The 23608-nt window shown below is 36.6% G+C and overlaps 1 long non-coding RNA gene across 1 annotated transcript in view; it reads left to right on the forward strand.

Moving 5' to 3' along the window:
• The window catches only part of LOC120533638, a 44644-nt gene extending 24408 nt beyond the window's left edge, over window positions 1-20236 (forward strand). The window contains exons 2-3 of the long non-coding RNA XR_005634585.1: window positions 19807-19938; window positions 20022-20236. This is a non-coding gene — a long non-coding RNA (uncharacterized LOC120533638). The remainder of the gene's footprint in view (window positions 1-19806; window positions 19939-20021) is intronic.
• Window positions 20237-23608: the final 3372 nt, after the last annotated feature.

A 23608-nucleotide genomic window follows, 5' to 3' on the forward strand; every position in this document is an offset into this window, starting at 1 on the left:
AAGTACAAGGAAGTCATGAGAATGGAAGCCCTGAATTACTTCCAGGCTGATTAAAGAACTTGAGTTCTCCATCTAACCTGGAAGTGCTGGCAAGTCACATGGACGGAAGGACAGAAGCATTATTTAAAGGATTGCTGAAGACCCAGCAAGCAAGCCAGAGTTGGGTGGAAGTGGACAAAACTTGCTGGGAGGTGTGTAGGAGAAAGAGAGAAAAGAATATTGGTCTTATTGTCTTACTGATTGTCTATGGTGGCTGCGGTGCTTGGGGAGCACTGTTTAAAGAAAAATTTACCTAGTGTCTTGAGTGTCTGTCTGTTGGGTTTAAAGGGGCAACAGTGCCACCTAGTGTCCACACTGTGCTCAGATTTTCTTTTTCTAGTTAAAACTCTGCATGTTGCATTTTGCACTAACTATAACCAATTGATGTCTTTCTTAGGTAGTCCTGTTAGTAGTGCATTACAGTAATCTAGTCGACTGAAAACAAAAGCGTAAAATAATTTTACAGTGTCTTGTAAAGTTATAAGAGGTCTAACTTAAGGTTAAGAGGTCTAACTAAATACCCGGTTGTGCCATAAGATGGCTGCACCGATGAGAGCTCTTAGTCATCTCAGCAAAAAGTTATTATTTATTTTCTTACTACTCACTCTCTTTATGCGTACAACTTTAACACACTTTCAGTATGACTGGCAAACACTTTTGGAATTACTTTTATTAACCAATTTTACAACAGTTGATATCAGAACACTGTACTGCCTGGAGTCTTTTGTTTATTTGCGCGACGCCGGAGGAAAACAAAGAGGATGAAATGCGTTGTGTGCCGAACCCGACAGAGAAACAACAAGCCTCCTCTGCCTAGCATCCTGCTCGTTAACGTTCAGTCTCTGGACAACAAATTAGACGAGCTGCGCGCACGGATAAAGCACCAAAAAGACATTATGAACTGCGGCGTTTTGGCATTCACAGAGATGTGGTTGGAGCCCAGCATAACCGACTGCGCAGTCGGACCAGACGGATTCACAGTTTATTGGGGAGACAGAACAAAGGACTCAGGCAAGTCGAGGGGAGGGTGTGTGTGCTTAATGGTTAACTCTTGGTGGGCTATGGATGTATGTGTCTTAAAAACGCACTGCTCACCGGTTCTCGAGGTGCTGACCTTTAAAGTTAGACCCTTTTACCTCCTGAGGGAGTTCAGTTCAGTTCTCCTTTCAATTGTTTACATCCCCCCAAAAGCTGATTAAGCTTTGGCTATGGATGAACTGTATGATGTTATCAGTGGACTAGAGAACGCTAACCCAGAAGCAGCATTTATTGTGTTGGGAGACTTTAACAGGGCAAACATGAAGAAAGTTCCCCCTAAATATTAGCAACACATCTCTCTCCCCACAAGAGGTGATCAGACACTGGATCATTGTTACACCTTATTCAAGCACTCCTACAAACCCCTCCCCCGACCAGCTTTTGGAAAAGCAGACCATTGCTCTATATTGCTGCTGCCCGCATATAAACAAAGATTTAAACAGGAAAACATCAGGAGGGACATCTACAAATGGGACAGTGAGGCTGAGAGGATCTTACAGGACTGTTTTGAAACAACTGATTGGCAGATATTTGAGGATGTAGCTGATGGCAACATCAATGAATTCACAGACTCGGTCACAGGATATATCAGCAAATGCTTTGACAATGTTGTCACTAAAACCACCGTTTGCATATTTCCTAACCAGAAACCCTGGGTAAATGGGGAGATTCGGGCTAAGCTGAAGGCTCGGACCTCTGCCTTTGACTCAGGGGACTCTGATGCATACAAAGTAGCCAGATGTAACCTCCGGAAGTCCATCAAGAAGGCCAAATGGGACTACAGGGACAAAGTGGAGTCAAGCTACCACAGCTCTAACACCAAGCGCCTGTGGAATGGACTGTGCTGCATCACTGACTATAAAAAGAAAAACACAGTCAGTGTTCAGCCCACTGCATCTCTTGCAGATGAGCTCAACACCTTCTATGCTCGTTTTGATGCAGCTAACAAAGAACAGGTGCTATATCCTCAAGGGTGCAGTGAGTCTGTCACTCTGATTCTTGAAACGTCTGACGTGGGAAGGTCCTTCAAAAAGGTCAATCCTCGCAAAGCTCCGGGACCAGATGGCATCATGCCCTCAGGGGCAGTCGGTGGTCCCCACTTCCTTCAAGACATCCACCATCATTCCTGTCCCAAAGAAACCGGTGATCTCCTGTCTGAATGACTATCGCCCAGTTGCACTGACATCAGTCATTATGAAGTGCTTCAAGCGACTGGTCAAAGGTTACATCTGCTCCTCCCTCCCCAACACGCTGGATCCTCTCCAATTTCTTACAGAGCAAACAGATCTACAGAGGATACCATGGCGCTAACAATAAACACTGCCCTCACCCATTTGGAAAGAGGAAATACATATGTAAGAATGCTGTTCATAGATTACAGCTTGGCATTCAACACCATCATGCCCTCAAAACTCATCTTGAAGCTTGACGACCTTGGGTTGGGGACGACCATCTGCAGATGGATTTTCTCTTTCCTCACAAACAGGCCTCAGGTGGTGAGAGTCAGAAAAAAACACACATCCTCATCACTCTTTTTAAACACAGGAGCACCGCAGGGCTGTGTGCTTAGCCCCCACTTGTATTCCTTGTTCACCCATGACTGTGTTGCAAAACACGCCACAAACACCATCATCAAGTTTGCGGACGACACAACCATCATAGGCCTTATCACTGACAACGATGAGACGGCCTACAGAGAGGAGGTGCTGGCACTGAATAATTGGTGCCTGGATAACAACTTTCTCTTAACGTCAGCAAAACCAAGGAGATGATCGTGGCCTATCAGAAACAGCAAGGCGGAGAACACCAGGCCATCTACATCAGTGGCGGATCTCTCATGGACCCTTCACATAGACACTTTAGTCAGGAAAGCTCGCCAGCGGCTCTACTTCCTGAGGAGGCTGAGGAAGTTTGGCATGAATGTCAACATCACCTCAAACTTTTACAGGAGTGTGGTTAAGAGTCTGCTGACGGGCTGCATTACCGTCTGGTATGAGAGCTGCTCTGCCAGAAGCCAAAAATCACTACAGAGAGTGGTGAAGGCAGCAGAGCACATCACGGGCAAGAGTCTCCCTGCCATTGAAGACATTTACCTCCATCGGCACTTGCGTAAGACAAGCAGCATCATAAAAGACCACAGCCATCCAGCACGCCAGCTGTTCTTCTTGTTACCATCTGGTAGACGATACAGGAGTCTGGCTGCATGGACTACAAGACTTAAGAACAGTTTTTACCACCAGGCCATTCAACTCCTCAACAGCAACATCTGAACACCCACATACAGTTACATCACACCTACATTGCACTACTCACACACAAACTGTACCTGCACACACTCGGAATACTGACTGGAACATGCATCTGCACTTTATGGAATATGCATCTATACTTTATAAAACATTATCTGTGTAATAACTGTCATTTGTACTTGCTGCTCATTCAATTCATATTGCTGTATAACTTCTTTTAAAACGTACACATTTTATTTTATATTGCTAGTCTATTTTTAACTTTTTTTTTTTGTTTGTTTAATTATTTTTAGCTTAATTGGAACTAGGCTGAGTGGCTTGTTGTTCTCGTCATATACATTTCATTGTAATGTTGACCCTGTGTTAACCTATATATGACAAATAAAATAAACCTAAACCTAACTTTAGCTATTTTCTCTAAGTGAAAAAATGCAGTCCTAGTAATCTGATTAATATGCAATTTAAAATTTAGGTCTGAATCAATAGTTACCCCAAAATTCTTTACATCCAACTTTTCTTTAAAGCCTAAGGGATCAAGTTTATTTCCAATACACTCACTATATCTATTTTTGCCAATCATTAAGATTTCTGTTTTATTTTTATTTAATTTGATAAAATTACTACTCATCCATTCAGAAATACAAGTAAGACACAGGATCATACAGCCATGAGCGTCAGGTTCATCAGGCGCTATCGATAAATAAAGTTGTGTGTCATTTGCATAGCTGTGGTAGCTCACCTTGTGCTTTGAGATAACCTGACTTAATGGAAGCATATCGATTGGAAAGAGCAGTGAACCCAGGATAGATCCTTCTGGTACACCATATAAAATATTAAGGATCTACAATTTATAATCTCCGGAACTAGCAAAGAATTTCATACTTGTTAAGTAAGACTGAAAACTTCTACATGTTGGCCATCTTCTTCTTCTTCTTTACAGAGACTAGCCCCTTCTCTCTCCCAGATCATTAGACTTTTTTTGCGGATATGGAGAGTCCTTTTGTATTCACACCAGAGGCAGAATCAGATTTGGAAAAACATCTGTTCTGAGTAAATAGCTTCCAGACACACAAATATATTAGTTTCAGTTATCATTACCACCCCTTCATGTGCTCTTTTTATTTTATTCCCTATGACAATAGCAGCTATATTTATGTCCCTTTCTAGGACATTTCTAGGTTATTGAGAAAGGTCTCTTTACATGCAGTTTTCAGAATGGTCTGACCCAGTTTGAGTGGCTGTGGATATGTAGGTGAATATGGCCTCATTCATGCTTGCTTACCACACAATAGTACTTGAATATACACCGGTTCCCTGTAACTAGAAAATGGTTGGATGAAAGATTTATGCAGAGCTGGAATTCTTCCTTTTCACAGTCTATGTTTAACCTGAAATAATTTTAGAAATGTCAAAAACATTTTGAAAGCTTAGCTATCAACTGAACAGTGTACTAAATAAACTAATAATGCAAAGTGTGTAAAGTAGCGACAGGAAAAAGCAGATTCAGAAAATGGATGAGTTTAAATGCAACTCATTCCTTAGATGTTGATTGATTAATTTGCAAAATAACATAGAAGGCTTTTCAACCTGGTTGCACAAACCATGTCAATAAACTAAAAAATGTTCTGTAAATGTAAATGTGTAACCATATTACTTGGAAAATGGGAGAAAAGGAGGACAAATTAGATACTTGCTTAGCAGTAAGGAGAGCAAAGTACAGATGGTTCACATTTATTTCAGTAGGCACTCAGACTCCATCTTTTGATAAATGCTAGGAATCTCAATGTTGTGTCTCACCACATGTCATTTCTACATCTCACGGCCTACATATACACACCCACTCAACTGAGTTGTAAGTAAAAGACATGATGTATTGAAATTGTAATGTTTTACATTATTTTATTTAAAGGGTTGTGTACATAAAAACTATTTGGTTAAATTTTCTCAAATGGGAATGTGACAAAAGTAACAATTAGCTAGGTAAGAAAATGGTATGAATCAGCAATTACTATCATTTCAAATAACAATAAAAGCTGTGTTTAACACTTTGCAGTTATCAGCCAAAGAGTTCCAAGGTCCTTCACTGGCACATGACTTAGTGGAATGATGAAATATTGCCCTGAACTGATGATGTCTTGATCCCTTCTTACAAAGATATTCCATTACCCAGTCCTCTGAAAAAATTAAACATGTTACTCTTTGAGAAAGTACAGCTGAAAATAAAATAGCTGGTGTGTAACTTTTTCCAATGGTCTTCTCACATACAAGTTTGCCTTTAATGAGCCTAAAGTCCATGAGAAGCGGTTGAAGCTCTAAAAATGTATCTCAAGTTAAATCAAAGATTATCATTTCTTTAACCATTCATTTAACTTAAACATATGCATGTATATATCACTACTCCTACACATATGGCTGTTTTTTGGCAACTTGTGAAGATATTTCCTACATTCACACCAAGAAACCCACACTTTACTAATTGATGTTTCCACAATGTAATGATTGCTGAACCTCCAGCTGTTTTCTCAGTGTAGAGGTCATCGGTAAGATGCACATGTGTTATGAGTCTAGTGTGACCACTTAGTTTTGTTCTTCCAATCTAAAAAAAGAAGAAAAAAAAAAGAAAATTAATGTCTTACTGTCCCTCAGGTATCAGAATTCAGGTATCTCTTTTTAAACTTTGTCTCATAAGAAATCAAGTCTTTTACTATTATATTTTTATCTGAGGCTTTTCCTAAACCTGCTTTCACCAGAGTTAACAGTGTAGTTACGTTTTTGTAAAGTCTCTGCTTTTAAACTATCTGGCTAACTTTCTACCTTCTTGACTTGTAGAACTGTTGCTACCCCTCTTACACAATGTCATGCTTGGTCACTTAGCCAGAAAAGCCTCTATTCCAAGCCCTGGTCTTCAGCTCCTAGGACTAGGCAGACTTGCAGGAACATCTAGTATCCATTTGAAGTGTGTCCTTCCTTAGTCATTTCTAGTCCTTTACTGAAAACAGAGAGGAACAAGCTTTGAGGCTTCTAAAGTTCCCCATCCTTTCTACTTAATACTGTGTAATTGCTACTTAATAGCAATTTGGACATTTATAATTTTTAGTATCAATCTGGAGAAAGCCATCAATGTGATTAGGCAAAGTTTTGCAACTTCAGTCTACTTTTTTCAGTGTTAAATCAAATGTTTCCTACCACACTAACAATGTATTAAAATTTGTTCTACCTTGGAGATAATTATCCTTTACTTTCTTCATTGTGAGATAATTAAACGTTTTATGGATTTTATATTTTAGCTTACAAAAAATTGATTTCATATGGAAAAACATTACTTAATGTATTTATTGACAAGTCTGATTCTCTTAACATTGCCTACTCTCAAAATAAAGTTTCAACCAGTTCTTTCTTGTATTATAACATCTGGTTTTCTCTCTTTTTTCACAAGATTTAACTTAAAACAGAATAAGAAAGAAACAATTAAAATTATGGTAATAGTAGTATTAGAAATAACAGTGTTAATAATATTGTCAACCATTGATTGTTTGAGTTAATCTTTTACCTTTTTTGTAGCAGCGAGCAGGAGATGATGTTTGAAGAGGAAATATGCCATGGATTGGACTCCAGTCCATCATGGGGCAAACATTTTTCATAAATTAGTACATTTGTCATCATTTTAATCATGGTTTGAGGATATTTCATCAATATACAGTATATACATCTTTTTCTTCTAGATGATTTAACCTGGAATATTAGGTCTGAACTTTTTATGCCAAATTCCTAGGTGGATGTGGCATTATGTGTTCACTTTTTATAGGAGAGTGGTGGTGATTGGTAAAAATATCTTCTAATTTGTATTGCTGTAATAGTGAAGCTTGAGTGTGTGTGACTGCTCAGTGAAAAAAATCTGTGCTATCAAAACTAGTACTGTTAAATCCATACTGAGTTTTCAAATTTAGCTGTAGCTGTAACTCGATGCAGCCAAAGAAAGTTTATTTTTTTGTAAAATATAAATAAATTTGTTCTTGCCATTTTATAGTTATGTTTTCAGACCATTGTACACATTTATAAATATGTACTATATAATAAAACATTAAGGACTGTTTGTCCAGTCCCTCAGTGAAATCTGATTGGTCAGTTTGGCTTTGGTGTTATTAGGTTACTAACTTCTACCCCATGTGACCCTCTATTTCAGTAAATAGATGGGATGGTATTTCAACAAAAAACTTACTATGATGTTCAAGTAATAGGGGAATGTGTCTACAAACCTAAAGACGTGCAAGCATTTTTCCATTATTTAAACATCAATGGAAAATGGAAAAATGGAAATCAATGGAAAAGTAATGGAAGATACAGAATCATCATGAGTAATCACAATGGTTTTCATTATGAGTAGGTTACAGTAATGTCAATCTTAACATTGTTGTTTTGTCTTTATTTTTAATGTTTTGTTTGTTTTTTACAATTAGTCACAATTTGGTGATATCACAAAGCATTCCAATTTTGGAATTGGTCGTAGTGATGTCCCACTTGCAGGTTCATGGTCACATGTTTTGGCAATCTTAGTTAAGGGAAAGTTAAATGCTATGTAATTGTCTGCACTTTGTAGCTATAAACTAGCTTCTCTTGCATTTCTTCTTAGGGTTTTTTTTTTGTTTTACACTGTTGTTTTGTCTCTGATCAAGCCCATTTTTCTCTTTTAATTGGATGGCAATCTTTGTTTAGGTATGCAAAACATAGTCGTCTGAATTATTTTTTCTCTGACCAGTTTGACATAATCAACAGTTCAGATTTTTCCTGCTTTATGGAATGATTGAATGGAATATGAGAGATGTGTAGGGGAATGTGTGGTATTATTTACTTTGACTACCTTATTTTATTTAACATTAGAATCCCCGAAGCTTACAAAAAAACTCGTAATCCCAGGCCATCTTAAATTCTCTTGCAACTCCTCATCAGCATCTTTTGTTTTGCTAATATGTCGATCAGCACAAGCAGCCTGCTATCCCATCCCCCACCAACGCAGCTTACAGACTCAAATAAATCAATTATTCTACTGTATAATAGTAGCAATAAATAGCCGCTCACTACTCAAAACAGTTAATGCATGAAAGGCCAGAGATCGAGCCCGCCACCTCTCGACTTGGCTACAGCAGTTCTTGTCTCTACACCAACCAAGCAGACGTATATGTGGATTTGTGTGTCATACCCTATCCCAATTTCTTTTACTTTGGTTAACTTCTTGAAAAAAGCGCACTTGTTTTGTTATATCTGTGTCTTTTGTAAAATTGTTTATTTGGTATTTGGACTTCAGTCTTCACACATTATACACTTCACATCATCATTTGCCAATTATTAGTAGAACATCAAAAAAGTTTCTGTTCTAGTTATGTATTCAACATTTCTTGCCTCACATTTCCTGTCATCCTACATTTATACAGAATATTATAGACAGGAAACACACATGAAATGTATGTGTTCCATATAAAAATATATTATTTACCCTATACAATTCAAGACACCTCACTCGCATTTAAACAGATTTAAGCATGGGAGAACTTTGTGTTGCATGGGCGGTGTGGGGATGAGATAGCAGGCTGCCAGCTACCAGTGCTGATCAAAAACAAAAGACGCTGATCAGGAGAGGTGCGAAGGAGTATAAGCTGGCCTGGGATTACAAGTTTTCTTGATGCTTCAGGGATTCTAGTGTTATATATTGTTAATATAATGCATACAGAATTATACATTCTGAGCAACGGTACCTTCATATCAGCTATACTGTGGTACTGGCCATATTTTTTTAAAAAAAGCAAAAAGGCAAAAACAAAATACAAAACACATGCAGAAAAAAAAATTGTCAGACTAAAAAGATAAAATATACCCATCTTCCACAATCCACATCAAAAAGCTATATGGAAAACAATCACCCAATGTGTTAGCTTACAGTATATGCAGTATATTAAAACAACACTAAATATGCCGTAAAGACCTGGCAAACACTGCTACAATTTTTACTTTGACTTTCCCAGTGGGAGTTTAGTCATTAAATTACAAGAGATGAAGATTCAAGTAAGCAGAACATAGGTGGGGAATTGGTTTTAAGCACATAAAACAACATGTTACACTGCAAGGAATGTTTTAGAATTAAGTCCTCTGAGATTAGTGATTGGGCTGATTCTTTTTTAATTGAAATAAGTAACATAAATAAAAATTTTACTTACCTGTGGTTAAATTTATAGGTGAAAGTATATTAACTGCATTAGCAAGAACATTTTGCCTAACAGGATAGTGTTTATTATTTTATTACTTTTGCTTTTGTTGCAATGTGTTACTATTGTTTTTATTTCCATTTGTTATTACTTTATCATTATTACTGTGACGGTATTGTGTAATCATTTTGCATATTTGTTTGACTATTGCATCACCATTTTGGAGCTCTTGTTAGGTTAGGTTGTTAGGCATGTGACACATGTGCCATAAGGCCCATGGCATCACGCTGACCATGATATGAAGAATGTCAGCATTGATCTCACAGTATGTGAGCTTCACTTGCAAGAGTTCAAGCAGTTAACAAAAATACAATTAATGGAGGATTCTGTTTGTGCTTTTGCTCAGCTATAATTCTAAAGGTTTCCACAAATGACTTTGGTGAATAATTAAATGAATCTTTGTGTCACAACCTTATCTCCAACAATGACATTTCTTTAGATCTCTGGTGCAGTGTATCAATGAATCTGTCCTATTGAGCATAACAATGGAAGAGTCTACACAATTTCAAAGGAACAACTTGGGCATATGCAGTATTTAGTCAATTAGGTTTATTGCAAGCAAAGATAAAGTCTTACACATAGGAAGTATAAAATATTCAGAACAAATAAGGGAATTGTCTGAAGCTACAAAGTAAGCTTTATGCAGAAGTGACTAAGAAGGTTAATACAGGGTGGTCCAGATCTAATTATGCAGCTCCAGATCATGATTTATGCGGGGATGATTCCAGTTCGGCGCAAAGACGTTTCTTCATGTCATCAGTTCGCACACTTCTCAATGGTCCGGGATTTTTCAGGTGATTTTCTATGTAATAACTTAATAAGTTATAGCATAATAAAAATTGCATAATTAGATCTGGACCACCCTATAGGATGCTTAGTTGAAAGTTATGAGAGGTTCTACTTCAACTACTCTACACTTGTGAGTAAACATTAGCGATCACTTGTGTAGTTTTCGTCTCCGTATTATAAACAGGCAATCAGTAGTCTCTGCACAGATGATTTATTATTGGACTGCAGCTTAAACCTTCAAAGATCAAAAGAAGACCAGTGTAGAAGTGTCCAAAAAGGAAACTGGTATGGAAGAATTCAGGCTTTACTTTAAAAAGCTGTTCATCAGCAAGAACACAAAAACAAAACTGTAAGTTTATCATAAATATTAGAATGATAAACACAGGGTTACCTTAAACCACAAGGTTGTTGATTCACCTTCCTGTTTGACACCAAACAAATCCATAAAACTGCGGGTGTGACTATTTAAAAAAAGCCTATATACACAGATGTAACATATTTCCATCTTGCATGTTATATCTGATAAATGTGTTGAACAAATATACAAGACAGTAAAATTTCATAAACAATCATTGAAGAGGAAACAGTGAGCCACATTGAGCTAATTTCCCTGTTTGCTACCAAACTTTATATGGTTTTATGTTCTTATAGAGAATGAGTAGATGAGAAACATCTCTTTTTAGATATGACATTTGACAGAGAGGATAGTCCAATTATCTGTATACATTAACTCATTGACACTCAAGGCACATTCTATACTTGTGAGATAAAAACATACCAAATAATACCTAACTAATTATAACTGATATTTACCATTCAATAAACATGATGTAGTCATTGTAAAAGATAGTGTGAGAAATATAAAAGTTAGTCATATGTGAGATTTTTATAAAGCATAAATGTCTAAAAATAGATTAATAAAAAAAATCCTTTTATCACATGCTAATACCCTCCACATTCCCACTTTTACAGTTCCATTTCCACACTTCTTTGCTGTCAATACACTTTTGAGCATTACAGTGGCCTCAATGGCAGACACTTCTGCATGACCTTCCTGTGTTGCAAGCTGTAAAAAGACACTGAGATCACTGGCTTCATTCTTAAACAATATTAATAAAGGTTACAATGTTGTCAGTGCCCCTTTCTCATTAGTCCAGTGTCTGTGCCTGCTGTCAGTGGGTGGTCAACGTATCCACTGGTTTGAAATAGAAAAGCTTCCATCCCGTTATCTTTCAATCTGGAAAAATAAGTAATAAATAAAAATCACTATAATTCAGTCAGATAGTGTGTATTGACGTGTAGTTAAAAGAATTAGAATGTAACAGAATACAAAAATACCAAAATAATACATTTATATAGTGTCTTTTTCATGTTCAAAGTGCTTAAAAAGACATATGCTTCCAAATATTAAAACACGTATTTCTGAAAGTAACTATTACATTACTCACGTGCAACACTATTGTCATGGTGGGATTTCCACTATATCTTCCCCATGTGTTGCTTCTGTGCACACACAAAATCCAAATGAATAACAGTATGTTGGCTGGCATTGCAAATTTAGCCCAGTGAGACTGTCTCTGTTTGTATTTTTATGTTGGAGTGGGTAGGCATCCTAATTAGAATTAATTTAATACAATTCATTAATGTGTTCTGCTCTTTACAGACAATAGTTTGGGGTTTAAAACATTTACTAGTGTTTATTTAATTTAAATTACTACCCATGGTACCTTTCAAAGACATATAATACATTAACTAAAAAATATTTACTATCCCCTGCATTATCTGGCCTTCTGTGCCAGTTCTTCCTTTCTCATACAGTATATGCGTTCCTGTGAAGCCTGCTTCTCAGACTCAGACATTATATTCAACTGGTTTTATGCTTTCTGTCTTCAAGGTGACTCTCTCAGCGTGTGCCTTTACTCCTCCTGGTGCGTTTCACACTCACACTTCCTCTTGGGTTGCGTCACCAAAGCCAAACTGACCAATCACATCAAAGCCAAACTAAACAATCAATGTACATAGAAAGTGTGGTTTCTGACACAGGTTCATTTTTGTCAAATATGTCCACAAGACCTTTTTCCAGAATTCTGCAGGCTCTTTTAAATATGTTTTTCACAAACTTTTTCCTGTTTTTGTGGCTAACTAGTGGTTTGCATCTTGCATTGTGGCCTCTGTATTTCTGTTCATGAAGTCTTCTGCAGATAGTAGTCTTACACATACTTCTCTGCCTCCTGAAGACTGTTTCTGGTCTGTCAAGCAAGTGTCTGGGCCTTTTTCTTTACCATAGTGAGGAGTCTTCTGTCATCAGTAGTGAATGTCTTCCTTGGCATACAAACTCCTTTGAGATTGCTGAGCTCACCAAGTGCATTCTTTCTTCTCAAGCAGTTGATTTAGGCAATCCTAAGGTTTTACTCTTTTTGTCTTTATTGGTTTTATTTTTGATTTTCAACCTAATAACGGCTTCTGGACTTTCATTTGTATAGTTCTTGTCCTCATGTTGTACAGGGGCAACTAGAGATACATCAGAGGTCATCTCTGGTGAAGTATTGCAGGAATCATCGAGTAAAGGGGTCTTTTAATTGGATTGGCTGGCCCAGTGCTGTCTCAGCTGTGGAATGGCCATTAGGGGTAGGCAGCTTGATGGCTGAGGTACCCAGGACTCTAAACAAATCCAAATCATATTATGTGATATCATCTACTGTTAAATTCTGCTCTGCACTTGTAATATTTTTATTTTACTATTGTATTGAGGATTACTTGTGTTCTGTTCTGTATTACTGTAATACTTGTATTGTATTTACTCCCCTTTTTTGACACCCACTGCATGCCCAGTCTACCTGGAAAGGAGTCTCTCTTTGAACTGCCTTTCCTAAGGTTTATTCCATTTTTTCCCTGTTGTTCCTTGTCTTCTTAGAGAGTCAAGGCTAGTGGGCTGTGAAAAGGCAGGGCTTGTTAAAGCTCATTGTGCACTTTGTGTGTGTTTTTGGGTTATACAAAAGTAAATTGTATTGTTTTGCATTGTATAGAAATCTCAAAGGGTAGAAGCAAGCCTAAGTATCTAATGAAGCAATGAAACCCACCTAAGGAATCACAAACACCAGTGACGCCAATTGTTTGCAACAAAGTAGTTAATATAACTACTTTAATATACCTGCTATTGTTGTGTTCCAGACATTCTGGTGCCCTGAAATGGGTTCACCGACAAAAGCGAGATAGACATATGCGCCCCGACAAAACCGCGACCGACAAATGAGCGCCGACAAACCCGCTAACTGGTTTTCGACAAATGCGCGCCGACAAAATCGTGAGAGAGGCCAAGAGAATGGGACGCCCTTGCTGCAATTCTTCCAACATATGCAGGGCGTGATCTTAAGGACTATCTGCGTGCCATGCTTATGGTCTCATAATATTGACTTCTAAAATAAACATTATTATATATGCTTTAAACTAGTAATTCATATTTAATGAAACTTTCACGATTTTGTCGGGGCGCATATGTCTATCGCGCAAATGTCGCGTCACACTGAAATGAGGAGATTGTGTAAAAAAAGTGTAATTTCAACATGGTGTGACCAAAATTAATGCAAATACCCTTAAATGAAAGTCTGCAATGCACACTTTAATCACATCTGAATTGTTTGATTTGTAATTTTAAAAGTGTAGCAGAGGAGTAAATCAAGGGAAAATGTGTCTTTGTCCAAATATTATGGAGGGCACTGTATGTACAGTATATGTGTTTGCGTGTGTATGTAAGTGTAATAGTCATTCCTACACTGTACTTTGTAGAGCAGATTTTAATGAATATATACTATCCGGTTTGGTCAATGCCCCAAAAAAGTGATTCGCAGGTGTCTTATCTTGTGGTTAACCTTCCAAAATGTTAAAATAGTCTCTTTCTAAACCTTTTTTGCTTCTTTATTCAAAAATAAAATAAGTATAGATGAACTTACAAAAGTTCAGTTACATAAATTAATAATTGAAGCACTGTGAATGGTGCGTGCAATTTCATGTGCTCATGTCATAGTTTTGTTTGTGACCGGACTGCCCTTCACAAATGTAATGCACTGTAATAATATTTTCACATTGCTACTTACCGCACTTTAAAATAAAGAAAAAAAAAATCTGAGGCTATTTTCAATGCATGTGAGCAGTTTGGCAGACTTGCTTAGGCACTGGACTGTTTAACCCAAGGGTAATTGCTACAGATTCACTGTGACTTTGATTGAATCCATTAACATGCCAGTGTACAAATCTTAGAAATCTGAAAACAATCTTAGAAATGAATTAATGAAATGTGTTTTGTTTATTATATAAAGTTCATTTAATAAAGTACCTTGTGATAATGCTATAAAAATGATTGCTTATAACTATTTTATTTTTATTTAAATAAATACATTAGAAACCTGAGCCAATTATCCTCCAATTATCTTGCTCTTTTTGTAGGAACTAAGATGTATTTAATTAAATTTGGATTAGTTCTCTATAGAATACCACATATTTTCTCATTTACAAAGAGATCCTGCCCTAAATCTAGGCAGAGTCTTAAAATATCCAAGATTGTCATCAGCACAGCCTAGGGATTTCAGTGTATCATATCCTGAATAATTTAAAAGGTTTATTTCCCCCCAGGCAGCATTTATATTTGAGTACACCTGGACAAAAGTTAGTCATCTCCCAACGTCACTGACCTGAAAACTGCATGAAGTCTAAAAAACCCACACAGCTTTCTAATTCTGCCACCTAAAATGGGCCATGAAGTAGACAGAATAACACTTGGTCCTCTACAAAACTTTCACAAGATGATGAGCAGTGTTCTTGTACCCTTGACATAGTTAAAAAGAATGTTCCTATGTTCACCTGAAATGTATGATGAATTTGCACCTAGTGACATTGTGCTCCTTCAGTGACATATTGTGTATTTATAGGTGGGTTGTGGACGTCAGAGAGAGGAATGGGACCTAAATAAATCTGACTGGCTTCTGTGTGTTCAAAATAAAAACAAGTAATAAAGAACAATGTTCATTGCAAAATATGGTAATATTTAAAATGTGACTCATTTTCCAGAAGAAGATACCCTATTTACTGTTCCTTGTCATGCAAATTTCAAAGTTTAAATTCTGTTTTGTCTGTGATACTTGATTAAGCATTTCTATAGCTGTCGAGCATGACTGCACAAGCTGAAAGCCCCAGCCCAGTTGAGATCACTCAGGATGTTGTCAGTGTGAATAGATACCTGAGTTTACCTTGGCTAGGCCTATTTCTTCTCATGTTGCACTGTAATCCCTGTGGCGCTTCTATCTATCCAATTGATTTCATAATCAAAAGTGAATTCCAGGTTTTAATTAAAAATTGCGCTTCATTAAACCTGCTTTCTCTTTCTGCTATCTTTAGTCAATGCAAAAAGTCAAAGTATTTAAGTTTCCGTACCACGTTCATTCCACTAGAAATATGTGTATGTGTGCAAAATATTAATACTGACTAAAGCACAGACATGCCGAAAGAAATTATGATAATTTTATATTGCCATCAAACATGACGATATCAGGCTTTGAGAAATGATGCCTTTTATTTTAAATCACCCATCCACTTCTAGTGTCACGATTTGACAAAGCCTATCTGGGCAGCATCAAATGCAAGGCAAGAAGCAGTTCTGGAAAGGATAACAATTGAATCTGTATAATATTTTTTTTTTTTTTTTTTTGCATCTACATTGTTTCTTAATCTATAGTTTACTCTTTAAAATTAAATAGTTGTACCCATCCATCCATCTTCAAATCCATTTATTCAAATTTAAGGCTGCAGAGGACCAAATCCCACCCTGGTTACATTGGAGGCATGATGAACACCCAGAATTGGCTATCTGGTTAAACATGTATATATTAAGTATTTAATATTTCTTTCTCAGCAATTATATTGTTTCTTGAAATATGCTGTTCAAAATTAAGATACTTTATTTTCTGTTTTTATAATAAAGCAGTTTAACATTTTAACATATACAGAACAGAGCAATTGATGTGCATTTGTTTCCCACAAAATACAATATGAAACCCTTACTCTGTTTGGACTCTTCCAGAAGCACAACTGGAAAATCTACTGCAATATGTACAATGCCTTCATGAGAAACCTGTGGTGAAATTGTTGTCAATAGAAAATAGCTAAGGGTCACAACACTTTTCGGTTCATTTCCACACAAGGAGATGCTGGCTATGAGCACTGGACATTGGAGGCTTACTTGGTTGTGCTATAGGGGATCTCTCCTTACCCATGTAAATAAGTTGGCCTCTGACTTCTGACTATAACTATGAGGGTGTTATATTATGCAGTGGTGGGCTCTTATTCACTTTTCAGCCTATCTACTCCTCGCTACAAGAGTAAATGGGATTAGCGGAACGGTAGATGCATAGAAAAAAAATTTACTGACATTACCCAATGGTAGATTTTTACATTTCTAAACCTGCTTAAAACAACTTAAGGTTAATGGGACCAGATGCATCATTGGGGCATGAGGCAAAACAAAGACAACTATAGATGGGACAAACATCAGTCATAGAGCACACTTTGGGCACACAGCAGTCCCTTATTACCATACCACAGACATCCTTTGTGGTCCTTTCAGACATGGGTAGAATGCATCAAAACCACATAGCCAGTGAGTTAGTGTACAATATGAAGCTAACCATCAACATGCAAATATTTGTAACTATATATGACATAACAAGTGTAATAATATTTAAACATTCTGCAAAATCAAAATGAAGAGTCATATTTCAGACCACAAAAATGTCTTTGCTAGCGTGAGTTAGAATGCTGAAGATGATTAGCTAAGAAATGATTTAATACTGTCATTTTCACATAATGACGCACCATAGTGTAATCACAGAAAAATCTACAAATGTGGTTTCATATTAATGCAATAGTGTTAAAGCTTATACCTGATTTCAAACCAATGTGACTTATGGGATGATGAAGTTACTTGTAGGAGTTTAATCTTATTAGTCTTCTGTCTGTGTTTAATGATTTTAAATTAAGTTTTTCAGTTTCCATTTTTGTCAAGAATTTAAATTCAGATTACCAAGCCAGTTTTATACTGGCATAGCAATGTAAGCTCCAAAATATGAGGAATGTGGTCAGAAGATGGCTATAGCATCATAATTACAAGATTTGATAGTAGGCAAGAAATTATGATCAATGATGAAATAATCAAATTCTTGAGAAACTATGATGTACAGGCAAGAAGAAAGAATATTCTCTTGAATTTAAATGGATTTGAAATCCACATGGATTTCAAAGATTGTGATTTGCAATTAATTGTGTACTTTCTTCTTCTATTCTACTACCCAAAACATTGTGAAGTATCTGGCTAAAGTGTTTATTTCATTTTATAATAATAAACCTACAGTATATGGGAGCAGTAGCTAGAGCAAAAGAAAAAGAAAAATCGACATTGCTGCAAAGTGTGCAAGAGAAGTATTTCTTCCAGAGAACATGGTCAATAACTGCCATCATTAACCATTTTAACTTCTAATATATTCTATTCTCTTCATGCTTACACCTGTGTGGTGGTAAAGAGGGATTTGAATATAACTGTCAATCAGAATAGTGTTAAAAAGACGATGAAATAAAGACTTGGAAGCTCTCCACGACAATCCTTGTTTAACAGACAGAAAATAAAAAAAAATAATTATTGATGGATTGTTGGGATCCATCGATATAATAGCGCTTCTGTCGATGAGTAGTATCTCTCGCTGAAGCAGGTCCTTAACTGAACACTGACTTCCTGGTTGTCTCATCTCGGTCTGACAAATGTTAATATATACACTGTACTCAACTTACTGAATTGTAAATTTGTGTAGTATTGATATCATCCACCTATCCATCTTCAATTCCTAGACCATGGAAAGCTGGAGCTAGGAACGAAAAATAAATGGGACACCAGTCCACTGAGGAGAATACAAATTTAAATATGTACATTTTCTCATACCAAGTCAACTTAAAGATGTCTGTCACATATGTATATATATGTGAAGTGGATTGTTTGCCTCAAATAGAGTGTAGCAATGTATGCATATCCACTAAGCATAGAAGAAAAAAAATCTGTCAGCATATAAGTTGTTAAAATAAGCACATCTTTTCCACTTGTTATGAAAGCATCAAAAATGAAGTGCCTTTGTGTATACAGCATCTTCAGAAGCTGACTGTCTTAATGTAAAAGATTGTCCCGGAACACGAGTACTTACGCAGTTTCAGGACACATAAGCACTCAAAGAAATCAGACTGCCCATGTGTGTAATTGTGCCCTGCAATGCCATGGCATATTGAACTCAATGATATGAGTCACTGACATTGTGTGGCCCTGTAATGAATAAGCAAGCTTAGAAAATAAAGAAATGGGTGGAGGGAAGTAGAGGTTAATGCCTTTGAATATTTTTTTTTTTCTCTAAAGAAGTAATTTTTTGGTCAACTACTAGTAGGTGGAGCTGTTATGAGAGCATGGAAGCTTAGGAGTAATTAAAATGTAAAATTTGAATTACTTGATTAGATATTTGCAAAGTATGTTAAACATTACCTTTGTTTTAGAAAATAATACAAAGATGTTTAACTGGATATTTTCATTTATTGATTATTATGGGTTTGTATGTTCTATCTTTCTAATTATTTTCCTTTTCTACCTGACTAATATTTTCATCCTGTATTTCAGTTATCCCAACAAGGACTGCTCCTGTCTCCCCTTCACTTTGATCTAGTGGGCATTCTCCTTGATCAGTGTCAATGTCAATGTCAATTTATTAATATAGCACATTTAAAACAACATAGGAATGCTGTGGCCAAAGTGCTTTACAATAAAAGAAGAAAAAACATAAAATTAACATAAATAACATCAATAGAAATAAAATAAACGAACATGAATAAAATAAATAATAAATAGTAGTTTTGAACAGTTCAATTGTAGACGACTCCTTTATGTAACGAGGTAAAGAGTTCCACAGGTGAGGAGCAGCAGCTGCAAAAGCCCTGCCCCCCTTAGTTTTACACTTGGTATAAGGGACAACAAGAGACAACTTACCAGAAGATCTAAGCACTGTAGATGGCTATTGTAAAACACACAATTCAGATAAATAGGCAGGAGCAAGCCCATGTAAAGATTTAAAAACTAGCAACAAGATTTTAAAATCAATTCAAAAACTGACAGGAAGCCAGTGTAAAGAAGCTAATACTGTATGTCACTTACATTCTTTTGTTGCCTGCTACCCTTTTCCCGCTCTAATCCCTTATCTCTTATCTTATCTATCCTTCTTAAACTACCTTATTTCTTAGGGTTAAGTGTATTGAGTTGCAGCAGGTCCCAAACATATTGTTCATCCTCTAAGGTAATTTCTTTATTTCTATTATCTTCTTCTTCTTTTTGCATTTTTTATTTCAATTTTCTTTTACAGAAATCCCGTCCCATCGTCTCTATATCCACCTCCATTGAATTCAGAACCCCCAGCTTCTGATAAGTATCTTCCCTCCTCAGGGTAGATGTATACAGCTCTAGAAGATGGTTAAAAACCTCCTCACACCCTCTGGTAAGTTCTTTATTTTCATCTTGTTTTTTTATTATTTTCCACACTTACTTTTCTCTGACTAAAATTTTGTATTTGTTTTTTAGGTCTCCTATTTGCCACCCCTTCAGCCTCCTGCTCCAGTTAGTTCCAGAAACCTTCCCTATGGAAAGTACAATTGTTAACTCTTTGTTGCCTATTAACATTTTTTGTTGTAATTCCGTTTTTCTCCTCTCCCCTTTATTTCTTAAAATCCTTTGTACCTTAGAAATTAGTCTGTCAGTTCCATCTGCCCACAAAATCCTTCTCAGTACTGGGAGCGTGTTACTGCACCCACCACACAACAAACACCTCAGCACTACACTGGTATAGTGTGAGGTTTTTTATGTTGGCTGGAATGCCAATCCTGCAACCAACCAAGTTGTCCCTGTAAGTTAGAGGACCTGCTTGCAGGGCTGGGTGTAGATTAACATCATACTCTGGACAAAGGAATTGCAGGTAAAGGGCCTTGCTCAAGGGCCCAATGGAGTAGAGTCACTTCTGGCATTTGTGGGATTTGAACCAGCAACCTTCCAATTGCTGATGCAGATCCCTATCCTCAAAGCCAACTTGAGGATAAACATTATCTGGTCCTGGTAATTTCTTTAATTTCATTTTATTTAATCTAAGTAGTACTTCTCCCTCTAGAATTTCCAGATCACTCGGTACCATCTTGTTATTGCCTACAGGTTATCTACTTCCTCACATGTGAAGACCTCAGAAAAATGTGAGTTGTGTTAGTTGGAACCTTTCTGTGAGTGAGCACGAATGTGTTTGCCATTGTGGCCTGTCATAGATTGGTGCCTAATTCTGAGCTGGTTACTCTCCTGCATCAAGATAAAATATATAGAGTCGGGTGTCTGGAATACAATATAAAGCAATAGACAATGGAGCCGCAGAATATGCCCGAGGATGGGAAACTCTTTTTATCTAAATGTTATGTCATATTTTATTTACAACTGGTACAAAAAGGCTTCCATATTCCAGCTTATGTGTCATAAATAGCACACCCAGGATGGATTTTTGACACTATAAAAGAATTGCTTGGAAAATACATGAATAATTGACTATTTTAATGTGCTATCTTTCAGTATTTGTATTAATTTTGAAATTACATTTAGGACAAATTCAGAAATTGTCTGCATCATAGCACAATAAAATGTATTTTAATTAACACATTACATATCTTAATAGAAAATCTTTTGAGATTGTTTCCTCAATACATACTTAATATGGCCTGCCAAGATTTTATAGTCCTGAACAACATTTTTATACTAACATAAGAGCTACTTTAGTGCCATCAAGTGTACGGAAAGAAAAAAGTCAGTGTTTTTTATCCAAAGGACAAAGCATGCAGAACATAATATCCGAACAGAGGAGAAAGGGGGCAAGAGCACCTGTTCACTGGTGTCACACAATAAGAGAGGATGGACAAGATATTAACTGTCAAGAGATGCACGGTATGGGCGCATATTATTTTCCCTCACTAAAATGAATCAATGAGACAAACGTTGATAGCTGAGTTGAAGGTCACCTTTTGCTGGTGTTCAGTGCGCATACATAACTGCTAAGGGGTCTGGGTCATTAGTTGTAAATCTGTCACTGAACAGCAAACAGAGGATTCCCAGGATTTTAAATGGGTGCTGAATGCTGTGAACACGAGCCAAGAAATGGTGCTAGAGTCACGTAGGGGGAGGCCCTCCCCGGTATTAGTCTTCAGCTGTAATGATATCATTCTACTTAATTAAAAAATGCAGCTATATCTTTCTCCATCTGGACAGCTATTTTAGACCTTTGGTAAATAACTTATAGGTAAATTACACTCATTACTTATTTACAACAATTGTCAGTATACATTTCTCTGTTGAAATTAGTGAAGCATCTCCTGCCTTCTTGAATATTTTTAGCTTTGTGTATATTTCAGAAATAATGAAATTATAGAAATAGTTCATTAAGACCTTTCAAAAGAGGGTGTAATATTAGATCATTAGATTTTTTTACTTTTATGAACAATTCCCAGATGGATGGGTAAAAATGTTAATACATTTCTTCAAAATCTTTCTATTTAACATTTAATTTTCTTTCAGTTGCCTGTTTTTTTTATGTCACCTCCTACAATTCACCAATAATTTTGAAACTTTTTAGGTGAAACAACATAGCCAATAAGTTAGTATGTTACTGTGATCAGTGCTTAGTACCTGTGCACAAATGACCTTCAACATGTTGTAAAAGTTACTAAAGGAAACTGTTACAAGAGCAAGGCTGTAACATTAACTTGCTCCAAAAAAGAGTGATAACCACGTGACAGGTGCACTTTTGTGTGTCACCCAAACCTGGAACACATATTACCAAAATCATTGTTTTAGTTTAGAATAGAAAAACACAAAAGGGGCAAATGATTAACAGAAGAAAACAAAAGTAACAAATACATAAAAGCCAGAAAAAATCCCATCAGCCCCTCTGTGCCAGACTATTCACAAGTGCCTGTCTACTGCCCTCTGTGTAAAATACTATGCAAAAGTACCAAACAACTCACACTCTTCTGCCATGTTTTCATTTCACTCTGAGCCCTTTGCCTTAACTCACATCCTGGCTGCAAAGTCAATGAACTACTAACAAGAAGCTGCCTATAAACCCATCTAAGAGGTTCTGGACTAATTTCCAGAGTTATGAACAACACCTCAGTGTAGACTTCTGGTAGCCACAATGTGTGTCTCGACTCCTGAGCCGTGTTTAAAAGACAAGATACTTATAGTTTCTCCTATGTTGCACACTTCTAAAATAATCAAGCTTGATTCTATAGGGTGCTCCAGATCTAATTATGCAATTTTCATTACGCTATAACTTATTAAGTTTATTACATAGAAAATCACCCGAAAAATCCCTGACCATTAAGAAGTGTGTGAACTGATGACATGAAGAATCATCTTTGCGCCGAACTGGAATCGTCCCCGCATAAATCAAAGTCATCCAGATGATCTGCATAATTAGATCTGGACCACCCTGTACAAAGGCCCCCTGCTGCCACCTGAAACTCTGCAGCAGTTAACCTACCATATCCCCAGTCCTCCAAGGCGTTTTACTGCAAATACACAGCTCAAAATACAGGTCAATGAGTCCTTTGTTAGCTGTTTACTCACACTGACCCCTAGAGAAGCAGTTACAATTGTGAATGTTATCTTTGAAATGTTGACAATAATGGGCTCATCTCCTGTCATGTCTTTACCTAATTGCTTTGCCATCTAGACAATCCTTCATAGTGGCTTACCAGAACTGGGGACTCTTACATTAGCTCAGCTCAGTTTTCACTTTTCTGATCAGCTGGATGGTATAACTTTAAGAGCAGCAAAGAATCACACTGTGGAGGGCATGGTAAATGTTCAGGAGCTGTGATGATATTTAGCCAGAATCCTGTGAGTGATAATTATATACATCACATCTGAAAACTAAGCATCTTGAAACGATAATATAAAAATGATGTACTCTGCAAGTAGAAAATTGCTATTAAATCAGTTTTCTGCCTTGTTTTCTGCTATTTAGATAGATAGATAGATAGATAGATAGATAGATAGATAGATAGATAGATAGATAGATAGATAGATAGATCCCATAGATAGATAGATAACTTTATTAGTCCCAAGGGGAAATTCACATA

Source organism: Polypterus senegalus, chromosome 8 (genome assembly GCF_016835505.1).
Source record: "Polypterus senegalus isolate Bchr_013 chromosome 8, ASM1683550v1, whole genome shotgun sequence".
In the NCBI taxonomy this organism is placed as follows: domain Eukaryota; kingdom Metazoa; phylum Chordata; class Cladistia; order Polypteriformes; family Polypteridae; genus Polypterus; species Polypterus senegalus.